At 44.9% G+C, this 15,127-nt stretch overlaps 1 protein-coding gene and 1 long non-coding RNA gene across 5 annotated transcripts in view; one reads left to right on the top strand and one right to left on the bottom strand.

The window, feature by feature from the left end:
- KATNAL1 (katanin catalytic subunit A1 like 1) overlaps positions 1 to 6,481 on the bottom strand; it is a 41,376-nt gene extending 34,895 nt beyond the window's left edge. The window contains exon 1 of one of the 2 annotated variants that reach the window (XM_085062074.1): positions 6,383 to 6,481. The gene's annotated coding sequence lies outside the window, so the exon portion shown is untranslated. The remainder of the gene's footprint in view (positions 1 to 6,382) is intronic. The other variant, XM_085062081.1, reaches the window with a different exon arrangement.
- LOC146444829 (uncharacterized) overlaps positions 6,191 to 15,127 on the top strand; it is a 55,749-nt gene continuing 46,812 nt past the window's right edge. Inside the window, exon 1 of one of the 3 annotated variants that reach the window (XR_014852610.1) lies at positions 6,191 to 6,397. This is a non-coding gene — a long non-coding RNA (uncharacterized LOC146444829). The remainder of the gene's footprint in view (positions 6,398 to 15,127) is intronic. The other 2 variants (XR_014852608.1, XR_014852609.1) reach the window with 2 other exon arrangements.

Here is a 15,127-nt window from a genome sequence, read left to right as displayed (position 1 = left end):
TTTACATGGTTTTAAACCTGCAGAAGCAAATCAAACAAGATTCTCCCATTTCCTCCAGCTACCAAGAATCTGTAGGTTTCTAGCCTCATGCTGGTGATGCCAAAGCTTAAGCTTGAACTTGATGCCTGGTATGTCTCCTGGTGGAGAACTTATAAAACATTGGCAGGCACTGAAACTTGGAGCATGGAGAGAGGCTGGTGGATGTACACCTGTGTACCCACTGAGTGGTCAATACCTTCATAGCTAAGCTGACAAAAGCCTCTGGATCTTTCTTATGAATTCAGGCACTTTCATTTTTATTTATCACCTACCCTAGACACCAAAGCAGGTCATATAGCTTGAAAAGATGAACATAATATCACCCATGCACCTGAGCCATATTTGAAACAGCAGCTGTAGGCCTCAGTCCTAAAACAGTGTTTTCCTGGAATCCCAAGCAGTTCTCTGAGATTCTACTGCTATTTAAAACTAATGCTAAAAATGGTTTAAACAAACTACAAGCCTCTTATGCACACCAGTGATGGTAATATTACTTCAGAATAACCAAAGCAAATCAAAACAAGTAAGTCCAAAATCAAGGAAAAAATATTTTTAGGAAGGAATTACCTCCTGTGTTGTTTTCTGGACATCCCACTCTTCAGTGTCAGGGATGGGGAGGGGAGAAGTAACTAGAACTAGGTGGAGGCTTTGTCATGTTATGTACTCAGTCTTTATTATCTGTTCTACATATATCACAGAATTCATACAACATCAGAAACGTCCAAGGAACCAGAAATACAGAAATCGTAAATAGAGCATTTTGTTGTTTGTTACTTGAGGCTTTGTTTAGCTACTTAATTTTCCTACCACACCACAGCCATATCTTTTAAGAAAATATACAGCCAGGGACAACTGTTGTCAAGTACATTTAGAACAATTTACACATTACTTGTGACATCAGCTTTTCATTCCATCATTGTGTGTTTCTCTCCTGCGCTAGACCAAAACAGCTCCACTGCATGTCAAGATATCCTCGGAGATTCCTTAGTTCACGGATCATTGACAAGAAGAGACATTACAGACATTCATGTCGGCATAGCTGCCACACATGGGGTCTTAAGCCCACTTGTTAAAAACCCTGCAGCAGCCAGGCTAAAAGGTCACAGGGGATATTAATCTCTATTCTTTGGAGCATAAGCTGAGCTGATCCTTATCTGGGGTCAGAAAAGAATTTTTCTCCCAGAACTAAAGCAACGCACAATTGAGCAAGATCCAAAAGACAGTCTCTATTTTAACATTAAAGCTTTATACACACAGAAACCTATCCATGGGCAGATACAGTGACTGTGTGAATGACAGGCAAAGAGGGACAGCTTGCTTAGCACAGTACTCCAAACTTGCGTGCAACACCAGTGGGAATGGATACAGGACTGACCCCTTTCAACCCATCTCCCTCAGCATTATCTCACCACAATGCTACCAGAGGCAGTAAATGCCCTCCTCTACAGAGGAGGCGGAGCCCTGCACCTCTGCAGCAGGGCTTTCCCTCTTGCTTGATCCTGAACATTCACTCTGCAAGTGCCAAAATGGAAGGCATCTTCTACCGTTACATGTCTCATGTGTTTTGGCACAACCACTGACACAACTGCATCTCATTGTCTCCACAAGCCCTTGACTCTTGCCGAGGATGTATGACTCTAATTAAATGAGCCATTACTCACTTTTGCTTTACTCTCACTGCTTCAATAGTCACATCAAGCCTTATTTAATACCTACTAATCAGACTCGTCTCCAAATCAACTGTTAATTCCTCACTGAGAGAGCTATACCATACCTGGCTTTTTCTGGACGTGTGTTTCTCTGACCAAAATTTTACCCAGGCAAAACAAAAACATTCCACAGCTCCCTGAGATTGCTGGACATATGCTCTCACGTCATAGCAGCCCTTCAGTACTGCTGACTGGACAGCTGAACATCTGGAAAGGCCTGGACATATGCTGATGAATATTGGTTACTAATTCTGTTCCTCATTTTCTGTAAACCAGCCATGCATGATATTGGGCATCCCGAAATGCAATGTAAGAGTTACCACTAATGTCACAAGACAGAGAGTCACACTGTTAGGCACCATCTTCTGAATACAGTGCTGAGGTATGACTGTACATTTTCCACTTCTACAAGGCAGAGCCAGGATGACTCTCTGCCACCACACAATTCCAGAACAGGTCAATTGCCACACAGAACAAAGCAAAGCAGAGAATTCCGGCATTAAGAGGTTTTGATTTTTGGATTCATCCACTTTTCACGTGTACCCATTTCCATTACCAGAGTCTAACCAAGACACTGAAGTTGTTCTTTGCTCAAACTCCTCTTACTGCTTGGAAGCCTTTTGTTACAGTTAATTGAAACCTGCCCTTCTTAGGTTAAGGCCATATTGGTTTTGTAAGTCAGCTTTGACCAGTTTCAAACAGCTTCCTCTCCCTCAATTATGTCTTCCCTTGAAATAGCACAATGATCTGATTTTCAGTCTTCTCTTCAAACTTAAAAGTTGTTAAAAAAAAGACGTAACAATATGACCATGCTCTACCTGAAAGTGCATAAACAGCAACACTAACTGAAACATGGCCAGAGGTTAAAAAAAAGTGGTTTTCCTCACATGACATGTGATTCCTACTAGAAGCCTACAGAAATCAATTTCTGACTGAAATAGACTATATCTTTCATGTGCTTGATGCATTTTATTTTTTAAGAATAAGTTATTAAAAATTGCAATAATATTTAAAAATTATAAGTATTTCCTGCTTTATCATAAAGATTATCTCTTTTGTTTTGGTCTTGGGTGCAGAACAACTGATCTTCATTTCTAATAATTAACTGTCCCTGTTCAGAAGCAATCGCTGATGCTGCAGACAGTTATCAGGCATTACTTTTGCATGACAAAAACAACATTTTAACTGATCATTGTCAGATAAAATACAAACAAACAAAAGGCTTGCCAAGTTCCATAGCCAAATCCATCTTTCCCTGTTAACATGGCTTTGTTTAAACATGCAGCTGTGGTCCCATGGTCTGGTGTGGAAACTAACGATCATGACCTCACAGGATCACAACTCCTGTTAAAAACATCTATAAGTAAGGACATGGCTCAGTTGAATTTAAACTATATGTAAATGAATCAAAGATGAGAAATGTGCTATGCCAGTGCTGTTTTTTCCTTCTGCTGTGTGCATTAGCAATGACACGACTGGCTAGAATGGCAGCAGCAGCATCAGGGTTGCAGCAGGTGATGTCATTCTTCAAAGCAGCACACAGGCCAGGTAAAACACACACACACATACCATAGTCCAGGAAACCAAGCACCAAGGGATCTCTCAGTTCAGCCAACTGCTTTCTGCTAACTGGTTTTTGGCCTTTGTGCACTGAAACTCTGCTTGCAATAGCAGACATGGAGTTAATGGGGAAACGTGTATGGAAGTGGGAAGGAGAAGAAGCATGCATGCAGGCCTCAAACTATTTTTGTGTGCATTCTTCTGAGACTTAACTTGAAACAGAGAGTTACTCTGAATACAAGTGAAAAAAAACAATCTTCAAATGAAGTAAAGACATGCACCACAAGTTAAAAGCAAACATAAGAAAACACTAAATAGGTGGTCAGTGTTTTAATTAATTTAGAGACTTAAATTAGAGATTTCATTAGTTTGGTGAACCAAACAGAAAGCATCCTGGAGAATGAAATGGCCATTTGCAGAGCCTTTGAATTACAGTTTTCTGAAGTTGCAGAAAGAGGAGAATCAGAGACGGCTGTGCTATTCCTAAAACTGATTGTGAACTGTATCCTTCTCCAGGCACCTCATACAACAGCTTCAGACACATCCATATGGTCACATCACCATTATTTGGGGTGATGAGGTGTTCATCAGCAAGGCTGGATAACAAAAAGAGCTAAAACAAATGCTGTGGGGCACTCTGGGGAGCATAACTCCATACACACACTGGTCAGGCAGAGGGAGGGTTGCCAGCTTCTGTTGCATCTTAGCCCTGCTGGACCCAGGCTGGCTCCACACATCTCTCTCCTCTCCAGCACAGCCTCCAGGGCTCCTGGCATTAGTATCACATCAAATCCAAGCCTGTGTTCAGGTGGAACCAGCCCTGAGGTGGATTGGTCAACACCTCCTCTGACAGGATGCAGGGCCCTGAAGGACTCTGCAGGGCCTGTCTGGAGCTCAGCAAAGTGGAACTTGGCCCAAATCAATAATGCCTCTGGTCCTTTGTGGAGCCACTTCCTTCTCTGCATATCATGTGTGTAAGCACTTCTGGTAGAGCAAACATGCCATCAAAGGCTCCCAGGATGGGTCTGCGCAGAGCCAGCCAGTTCAGAGTGTTTCACAGGTCAGGCTCTGTGCCAAGAAAGGCAGTGAAACTGTTCCTGCACCTGGCCCTGGAGACAGCACACCCATGTTCCCCCCGTGCTGCAGCCCAGGAGCCTGCCAGACCACAGTCAGCTCCGCAAAGTCTCAGTGCTGCTGCTACATTCCCAGCTCAGCCAGTCTGCAACCCAGATAAGCTTCCCATGAATAATTGCAGGATTAATAGACTCACACATGTGTTTATAACCCTGACAGTAAGGTCAGAATTTTGGTAAGAATACTTTTCCACCTTTTGAACCCTACTCTGAATTTCAAAGAATTGGCTCTTTAGGACTAAGGATATGTATTACTTAAGTAGAATAGTATATATATTTTTATATACATTTATATGCATATTGCTGTTAGTGCTGCAGACATCAAGTCTTCAGATTTCTCAGCTTATCCCCAGAAGAATCAGCTTTTTTTTTTTCTAAATTAATTACACAGAAAACCAGATAAAGGCCTATTATTTTCTTGTCTTCCATTTACTTTTCTGTCTTTTGATTAGGATTAGGTCAGGCCAGGATCCATGTCTCCCCATTAGCTGCTCAAAAGCCCAAACATCCAAAAGCCAAGCACCCTGGAAGCATGCTGCAGTTGCAATGCTGACTTCTGCAGTCTGGCAAGTACCAGGAGCTGCAAGAAGCTGAAGCCTGATTAGGATATAGCTGACACAGGGGTGGGGGGAAAAGGAAGAAAAAAGAAACTGCTCAACAATCTGCAACTGCAATAAAAATCCAGCATCCATTGGAAAGAAACCTGTCTCTGTGAAATATGAAACTGTGGTAGGAATAGACATTCAATATTCATATACAAGGGAGTACTAATGCACTGATGCTTTTAAGATACAGGAAGAAAAAATGACACTCCCTTATATACTAATCATAAACGTGTATTTTAAGTATGATATGTAGAGAAACTGTAATTTTATTCCCCCTCATGGTTGCTGGAGAATAAAAGGTAAAGAATAACACTAGAACTGACATCAGAGGAAATGGAGACAGAAAAAGGACAAATGCCAATACTGACATCATGACAGAAATTTCTGGGGAAAAAATAGAAATGTAGCAAAATAATTTCTGAAAAGTAACAGTGTGTCTAGACCACCTAGTGCAACACGCTCAACAGAGCCTAAGCGTGGTGAAAGGCATGAAACTGGAAACTAGAAACACAAACTGGTTGGGTTAACTTCCCAGGGCTCCCTCAGACCACTGCCTCCTTTGTACCCATTCTCAGCCCCCGGTCTGCTCTGCCTTCTGCACGGCCCTCCCCGTCCATCTGCTCCATCGCTCCTCCTCGAGCACATCTCTCCCCTTCCATCCATCCATCCATCCATCCATCCATCCATCCATCCATCCATCCATCCATCCCCCTATGGCCCCATGCGCCCCTTTCCTTGTATTCTTTCTCTCCCCCACTGGCATCCACACGTCCCCTCACCGCAGGCATCCCCCGTGTTTCTCCCGCACGCACCCCCCGTTCCCTGCCCTGCCTCTCGCCTCCCCTCCGCAGCCGCACACGCAGCGCGCACCCCTCCGCCTCCCTCCCGCACCGCCCCTGCGCCCACTCCCCCCAGCCGGCCCTGCCGCACCGCCCCTCCCTCCAGCCCCTCCCGCCCCGCAGCGACACAGGGGCTTCTCTCCCTCGCTGTTCCGGAGGGAAGAGCCGCCTCAGTGTCCTCATTCAGAATGAGCCTCCCGTCCCCACAGGGGTCTCCTCCGCAGCACCCATCTCCCCCCTCTCCGTCGAGGGCGCTGGGGGCTGTAGTTCCCTCCCACCGCCTCTCCCGGCAGCGCCCAGCGCCCGGCGGGGGGGCGCGGACTACACTTCCCGGCACGCTCCGCGAGAGCTGGCCGCCCCCCCGCCCTCTGCCAGCCTCTACCGCTGGTTCCCCCCCCATCCCCGCCGCCTCTCTCAGCGTGGCGGGGTCCGAGCCGCCGCCCGCCGGGGGCAGCAGCGCCGTGAGGGGCTGCCCCGTTCCCGGGCCCTGCCGTTACCTGGGAGAGCCGGGGGTGCGTGTCCGCGGGCGGGAGCGGCGCGGGGAGGGGGCGCAGCGCTGCTGCTCTGTCAGAGCGGGGCCGGGGGGGGGAGAGGCGCGGGGGGGCGGGCGGGGAAGGGGGTGCGCGCGCGCGGCGACGGGCGGTTGCCATGGCGGCGGCGGCGGGCGCGGGGAGGGGACGGCACCGCCACTCAGGCCTCCGGAGCGCCTCCGCCTTGTCCTGGCGGCGGGGGAAAGGGATTTTCCTAAAGGAAAACCCCGCGGCACCGCCGGCGATGGCTGCGGACACCGCCGCCCAGCCCGCGCGTTGCAGCCCTCGGCAGAGCTGCGCGCTGAGCATCCCGGGCGGAGGCGGGCGGAGAGCGTCCCGCTCGCTGCGGGAGCTGGAGCAGCGCAGTGGCCGGCGGGGCAGGAGGGAGGGAGAGCCGGAGCAAAGCAGGCTGGCTGCTGGGTCACGGCCGTGCTCTGCGCTGTGCTGCGTCAGTGCTCGGGCTGGGGAGGCTGAAAAGAGAGTCACAAGGATGCGTCGGGCTGGACGGGACCACAGGGGGTCATCTGGTCCAAACTCCCTGCTCAAGCAGGGTCATCCTGGAACGCATGGCACAGGATTGCGTCCAGATCTTTCTTGAATCGCTCCAGTAAGGGAGACTCCACACCCTCTCTGGATAATCTGTTCCAGTGCTCGGTCACTCCACAGTAAAGAAGTTCTTCCTCATGTTCAGCTGGAACTTCCTGTGCATCAGTTTCTGCCCTTGCGTCGTGTCCTTGTAGCTGGAACCACCCAGAAGAGCTCTGAATTCACATTAGAGCTCATTCACACTCTGAATGCAAACTTCATCTGCCTCCATCTCGGCTGTGGGAGTGTCTAGGAAATGCAGAACATACGTTTGTCCTGCATGGGCACACAGAAGGGCACTGGACCATCTTTCCTATAGCACTTTAAGATGCTTTTATAGTACAGTAAAGGAACAGATTTAGGGATTTGCCCTGTTCCTGGACCAAAGTGGTATTTGGTGATCACAGGCAGCCTCATAGGGCGGCACCACCCAGTTTGTGTCTCCTGAGGGTGAATGTTACCTAGCGTTTCTGAATCATGCAGCTCACAGTTCAAACGAGCCGCCTGGTGTCCTGCGAGGGGAGCCATGCAGTTATAAACCTTTCTAAAGACGTAATTTCACAGTTAATGCAAGCCAGCCTGTATCCGTATTGCCACCAAAAGGGGCAGTCCTGCATTCCTCTCTGATCATGGCCATGCCTTCCTGTTTGTTATTTACACCGCAGTAACACTGATGATGCCATCTGGCAAGGCAAGCCTGGGATCTGATCTGGTGGAGAGCCAGTTATGCTCCTCCAAAAAATTAACCGAGTTCAGCTGGACAAAGATCCCAAATTAGCTGAGTCTGTAGAGCTGCTGCAGGCACAATAAAGGCAGCAGAGATGTGGAGGCAGGAGCAGCCCATTGAGATCCCAGCGGATCTGAGTTGTGTTTCTGTGTGCAGCTGCACCACTGCAGTGAGCCTTTACTGCTGGAACTGCCTTGTGACAGCTCTAAGAGTGTCCCAGTGATGATGATCTTGTGATCACACCCGATAGTAGTACGTGAAATTTCTGTGGAAATTTCTCTGGGAAATTTCTATTGTAGTTACTTTAAGGTAGCAGCATGAGGTTGTATCTTACAATATGGTTCTGCGAAATGCTAACTGACTCAAGTGAAAGAGCAGGGATTGAAACTAAAAGCCCAGTATGCCTCTTAAACAATACAGCATGCGTGAATGTGTCACTCATATATCTACAGACCTTGCCTCCCTCAAAATCATGTGGAGATTCTTATGTCTTTGTGAGGATTTTGGAACTGGAGCCAAAATCGTGATGAATTCATAACAGCTGCAACTCTGGCTTCCCCCTCTTCCAGATTTCTTCAAACTTGCCTACCCATGACATCAATTCCTGCTGGTTTTTCACATACCCAAAAGCATAGATGCTGTGCAGACCTTACAGAGTTCAGTGCTTCTAGGGGAGAACAGATGATTAGCAGCCTCATCCCAGCACTTCCATAATACTCCTTCCCACGAGACAACGTACCTCTTATCACATTAGGCAGCACGTTAACTGCTTTGTCTGAGGATTGTATACCCCAGCTAGGAAATTGTGACACAGAGAAGGTTGGTTGTTTGGTCGTAATCTCTGTTTGTCTGGTTGGGGATTTTCCCCCCATTGCTGTTTTTAGCAGTGATTGGCTCAACTGGGGCTGCTTCCTAGTGGCAGAGGGTCCCCATACTGCAGCTGACTTCCCCTTTGAAAAGCAGTTGCTCAACACCAGAACAACACCAGTGTCAACCTGCTTTGACCCCTCTGAGGGAAAGTTTGGTGAGCATGGATCTCCACAGTTTGCCAAGATATGCTGACTGGGTCAGCAGGAAGAACCATGTCTTCATGTTCCTAGCCATGCATGCCAGGTATATAGGGTAATTCATGTTGGAGAGGACCTCAGAAGGTCAGCTCATGGAGCCAGACAATCAGAAGTTCACAAACCAGTTAGTGAGGCATAAGAATGATAGCTCTAAGTGTGAAGTTTCATTGTCTTTCCTATTGCTGGGTCAAATTCGAGCAAATCTGGCTGGTGTGCTGCAAAAAATACTGCTTCCCTGACCTTACTGAAGGTTCCTGCCTGCACAACTGGATTGGAAAACATTAATGTTTCTAATCCTTTCTGATGCAGAATATGATGTTGAAGTCATTTTATGCACAGTTCAGGCTAATTTGCTGGACTTTGTGTTGAAGCAGCTGGGACTAGTGCTTGTTTCATGCCACCGCTTCTGCCAAGAGGCAGTAATCTCAGGCAAATAGAAGGTAAGAAATTGCTGGGAGAGGCGGTGACACCTTAAGCTACTGAAGCTTGTTCTATTCTGAGTATATTCTCATGGTTTACAACTTTTTATTTTTTGATAGAGGCTATAAACCTAGCAGTTCTGGATAAGACATGATGTTGGTGGCTGTCAGCAACTGTGGCTAGGCAGGATCCAGCTGTGCTGGTGGAGGAGAGCATTACTCACAGCCAGACCCCAGAGACTTATTGTGTCCCTTTCCAGCAATCTGCAAATCTGCCAGCAGAGCTGATTGTGTACCCGCTCACTGTGATTTATTCTAGTCAGTTCGATCAGAAGCTGATATAAATTAATGTAACTCTTTTGCCATGAACATTAGATTTGGTTCAGAAGTGTCTGTTCAGCTAGAGTAATTGCAGACGCTGTCAGAGAAGTTTAAAGCTGTGCACTCTTAGGGTCTCTGTCAGATTAACAAAACTGGTTTCTGAATTTATTTGGTTATCATTATATAAATTTCATTGACTAGAAGGCTGGCACAGGCTTTTAGCACAAAGTAGCAGAGAGCTTCATCTGTAACATCCTCCCACCTACAAAGTTCTGCAAGGAGAAGGTTGAAATCATGTGAGAAGTATGAATTATGAACTGCCCTTTGCTTCTGTCTTCCCTTCCCCTGGCAATTATATCTAACTAGACTACAGGAATTATTGTGCTTTCATAATAATCTTTAATGCTCACATGCAAACATAACTCTTTACTAAAGGTCTTAGAGGCCGTAAGGAGAAATGCTGTAATAATGAAAAGTGAAGAACAATCAGGAAGCAGCAGGGAGAAGAAGGTGCATGTTACATATTCATGGGCATTAACCTTCCAAGGGAAGTTATGCACAAGTCAGTAAAGGCATCAGTAGATTGTTAATTTTCATACACACATAGTAATTGCTCTTCTGCCTAGATATTTTTATGGAATGATATTTACCAGTATGACACATCCACCAATTTCTCTCCTAGAAAAGAACCTCAGAGTCTGAGCCTTGAGAAGGATTTAGTTAACATCCTTCCCACAAGGCACATCTCAAAGTACTGTGAATTGTTAATAGAGAACAGCGTAAAGAAAAGCAGTTAATTTTCAAATGGGATTTCAATTAAGCCAGAAGGTGAGAGTACGAATAGACAAGGATGTTTTCATTTATCTGGTCAATGTAATCTGTCTTGCAATGTACATCTGTCTTGTAAACCCTTCCCTCTGAATGAAGACTTTAGGGATAGAATTCCTGCTTAGACCAAGGTGGATTGTGCCCTGAATGTGCTTAATTTTTTCCAGTGCTTATAGCAGACCTAGCTGATCAGTGTAAGTGTTTGCACTGTAAATGCCTAAAGTAGGTGAGAGTAGTCCCACCCAATGCGTTGCATTGTTAGAGGCATGGAGTGGGAAAGCTGTCACGACAGTTTTGAGTAGGTTGATTAAAATGATGAAGAACAGACCAGTGTCACACTAATGGACAGCACAGGTGGAAGAGAAGAAAGATCTTTGAGATGGGTTGAAAAAAGCCCACAGCACACTGAAAAAAACCCCACCTGTTCTGCTTTGAGCCTGTGGACAGAAATTAGAAAAATAAACAGGAACTGGGATATTGTGTCTCTTTTATGTATAAACTTAACATGCAGAAGCATTTTGCATATGTTGGAATATTACTCTGGAGAAGGAGTAAGAAAGTAGTTTACAGCAGTCAAAACAAAGAGAGAGAGGATGACTTGGACAGAAACCTTAGTGAAAGTAGAGTCAGTCCAGGGAGCTGTGTGTCAGCAACTGTTACATGAAAACCTGGGCCAGGAAAGAAAGTTTATTCACAGCATCTCAGTCTTGTGGCAGACCACTAGACAGTATCAAGTGGCAAAGTTCCCTTAATCTGTCTGCTGGGGCTGACAGCTGAGAGAAAATCTCTCATGATGTGCTTTTGTTTGGTGGTACAATTCTTTCATGGTAGAGTGTGAATTTTAAGCTGTTTTTCTAAAGATGTGACACTTCTGGAGTTGCAATGTCTGTCCCACTGCAATAAGTTTGAAGCTCACTGGCCAGTTTCTACTACGTTTGCAAAAGGATGGAGGTCTAACCAAGTTCCTTTTAGTTTTGTAATAAGTAGCACAGTAGAAAAGATGGACTCAGCTGGTGCTTCTGCTGAGCACAAGGCAGGCAGAACTGGGCTGTTCTAGATGTCATCTGGCAGCACTGCCCAGTCTGCCCACATAAAATGACTGACAGCTCCCCACTTAAGGATACTTGAAGCACCTACTTCTCTGCACAAGTTGCAATACCATGTATGATCCATTGATAGGTTTCTTGCAGGGATGAGGGTAAGTGAAAATGGATACAAAACCATAGGATAGTAGGCTTTGATGTGTGAACCAGTTACATCAGATGAGCCCACTAACTTGGGCACAGCCATTAATTTTAAGTCATGCTTGTATATATTATTCCCCCATAGATTTTTTTTTTTTTTACATAGCAGTGGTGGTTTCAAATAAAGGAGCTGTTGGGCAGCTTTTTGCACACACTGTTTAGATGCTGAAACCACTAGAATAAACAAGGCACAGTCTAATACATATTAATGGCTTGCCCAGCATTTTTGATTTCTTAGGCATGTTAGTTCCAGTTCTGCAGCGTGAGACACTAGAAAATGAATTGGTTTCAACAATCCACTCCTGTAAACATATTCATCCAGGAGAGAAGATAACTACATTTAAAGAGCATTCCTTCCACAACTGTCTCAAACAGTCCTTTGAGTATTGCTGTGATCAATGCCAGTCAGGGTGTTTACACTGGAGAAAGATGCACTGAAAATTGGTGTTCAGGTGTGTGCCTAAGTATCAGGATTTTGCAGGGCAGGAGGTAAGCCATGCATCTGCACTGAAAGAACAACTTCACAACTTCTGTTGTTTATTGATAACTTCTGAGCCCCCATCACTGAATATGTAAAAAGTTCTGAGTAGATAGGAGCAATGTAGTCAAGATGTAATTACAGATCAATGTTCCTAATGGAAAAATTTAAAAAAAAACTTTGAGGAGAGCAATAAAGTTAAATATATGCTGGTGATCATTGTGAAGAATCTCTTTTCCCTTTCTGGTCCCCTAACACAGTTACTACTGGGAATTTGCAGTGGTTTCCATGTGAACAACTTAATCTGGTTCGTATTTTGGGAGTAAAAATGGGAATCTTTTTTTAACTTCAGAATTTGGACCATCGTTGAACAATGTGCATTTTGTTAATGTTGTTCATTTATCTAATAAATGAGAAACATGGTTCTGTCAGTACAGAATCGGTGGCACAAAGAACAGTATCTTATAAAAGAACAGACATTGGTATCACAGCTCTGGTGAAACATGTTTTAAACTATTAAAACATCCCATTCACATTCTCAAGGGGAATATTCACTGCCTACGTTTAAACATCTAACTTAGATGCCTAAATTAGGAGGCTTGTCTCCCTAGATGCCTTACATAGTTGAAGGAGGGAGAGAGGCTCCTCCAGAGAGCAGTTCAGACTGTTAGTTAGTCTTCTGCTCTGAATTATCATCTAGAGGAGCCTCTTCAACTTTGAATGCCTTTCTGTGCTATTCTTTGCATCTTTTCCTTGGCAACTAAACTGACTTAAATGTTCCCCACCCCTCAGCACTTGTTCTTGTCTTCTACTTTATGTATCGCTCTGTCTCTTGGGCTAGTACAGGGGTTGATGTGGTGGCTTTGCCAACTAGGTTGGTGAAATCATCTGGGTTAAAAGGAACCCTGCGAAAGAAGGTGTAACTTTTAACCGAGGTCATGTCTCTGGTTTTCTTTATTGCATGACCTAGTAAACAGGCCTGAGGAAGGGATGAGCTTTAGCAAGGGACAGCAATGCACTGTTGACCTCAGGAACCTGTTTGCCAAGTGTGCCACCAAGAAGAAGATGTGTTTATCTTTGAGATGTAACTTAAGGAGACTGAGTCTTGTAACTAAGCATCATTCTGTTCTAGCACATGATTTTTATACCATTACAGTTTCTAAAATGTCATGGAAGTTTATTAGTATTTGCATCACTGTAAGAAAGATATAATCTAGCCATGTATCTCTGTTATCTGTGTAAAAAGTGGCCATAATTTAAACAGAATTATTTATAGGATTTACAAATGTACCATGGAAAGGTATGCCAGACTTTATAAATAAGCCTGGAAGCATGGTGTTGGCACTAGCATAGAGTAGCTGCAGTCAAGTTTAAGTAGCTTAAGTTCCCCACCCATCAGCCAAGGGCTGCCAATGTTTCAGCAGACATGCTGGATGCAATGTATCTACCTTGAATGGTTTACAGTGCAGGCATCTGCTCATAAACTAGTCTTAAATTTTTTTCAAAATCAATAGAAAATCTGGCCTTTTAGACGATGTTTTATATGACCTGTATAAGATACTCACATGTGTAATACCTATGTTTGGCCAGCTGAATCCCACTTCCAGCCTGAGCAGCTGCTCCTTGTACATAGAGCACTGCTGACTACAAGGAGCGAGGTTCAACTACCTTGTATGCTGACCTCTAAAACTACCCAGGATCAGCTGCTAGTATATCATGAGAGCTTCATTTTCAGATTATTAAAACTCATTCCAGTTCAGACAGACTTAATGCTACTGGTGTCCACCACTGGGACACTTTCCCAGTCTCTTGCAGTTAAGGTATTTCATGTTGTTACAGAATTAACCATCGTATTATAAAACAGTGTTCTTTTAAAACAAGCATGTATTAGGAATGCTAGCCACAAACCCAGTGAGGTGAGAGAACTGTTGGTAGTTTTTAATAGTTTTGCATGGCATCTTGAGCTGCTTTCTAAAGTTCAGTAGTCATCAGGTAGGCATCTTAATAACCTGTGAAGAGATTTTTTAATTATATTTATCTGTGACCCTCCATAGCTTGACCTACCTAATTGCTTCTTTTAGCTGAAGTACTCACCTCTTTCTGGTCCTTCTCCATGCAAGTAAGAATGAAAACATTCCTAAAGAATCAAGTCAGGAAGAAGCTAAAATCCACAAGGAAGCACAGCTGAATTACAGGTTACAAAAAAAGAACAAAAGGTTATTAAAAGAAGTTGTCCCAAGTGCACAGGAGAATAATATTCTTCAGATTTCTCAGGATGGGGAAGGTGATCCTGTGCTCTTTCTCCTTGTCACATTTACCATTTTTTTTCTGGGTTTCTGTTTTGCTGAGATACCAAAACATCCCCCTCCTACTGAGATAGTTCTTGGGACTTTTCTACCTGATGAAAGCAGTCTCCAACACCACTGTTCAGTGCAGTGCTGCCTGATATGGGCAGACAACCTATGCCATTATTTTCAAGTGTCTCCAAAGTCTGTATCCACGCAAGAGAGAGTAGTTTTCCATCCCAAGGCTCAGTGGTGTGTGCTGATGCACACCCAGGGTACTTCAGGATACTCCAGACTGCTCTGTTCATGCCACACAGCCCTGTACCCTAGAGCTCATATGTATATATCCTGTGGTGTTCCTCTCTGCCCTTCTCTGCAGGAATAGTGTTGGAAGACAACATGGGTCTGGGGGAGCGAAATATAATGTTATTGGGCCTGTTGCCATTTGGGGGGAATCTCAAGATCGAACTACTCAAGATTCATGCCTTATCCTGAATGCATGGGATGTAACTGAACAGGTCCCCAAGGAGAGAGCTAACAATTCAGCAGAGGAGACAGCTGGGTGCTCAGGCTTTCTCCCATGACCTCAGTGTGGGACATAGTGGTGATATGTCCTAAGTGCCCAGTTTTAGTCCTGTGGAGGGCTGAGTCCAATATAAACACACGCATTCATATAGATTAGCTGAGCACATGTGTTGTATGCAGATTTTGGAAACACAAGTGGGTGATACCAAATATCGGAAGCACCTTATTCTTTC

Source organism: Lichenostomus cassidix, chromosome 1, assembly GCF_008360975.1.
Source record: "Lichenostomus cassidix isolate B80296 chromosome 1, HeHo_3.0, whole genome shotgun sequence".
NCBI classification, from domain to species: domain Eukaryota; kingdom Metazoa; phylum Chordata; class Aves; order Passeriformes; family Meliphagidae; genus Lichenostomus; species Lichenostomus cassidix.
The sequence above is the reverse complement of the archived record's forward strand: the minus strand, read 5'-3'. Positions and strand labels throughout refer to the sequence as shown.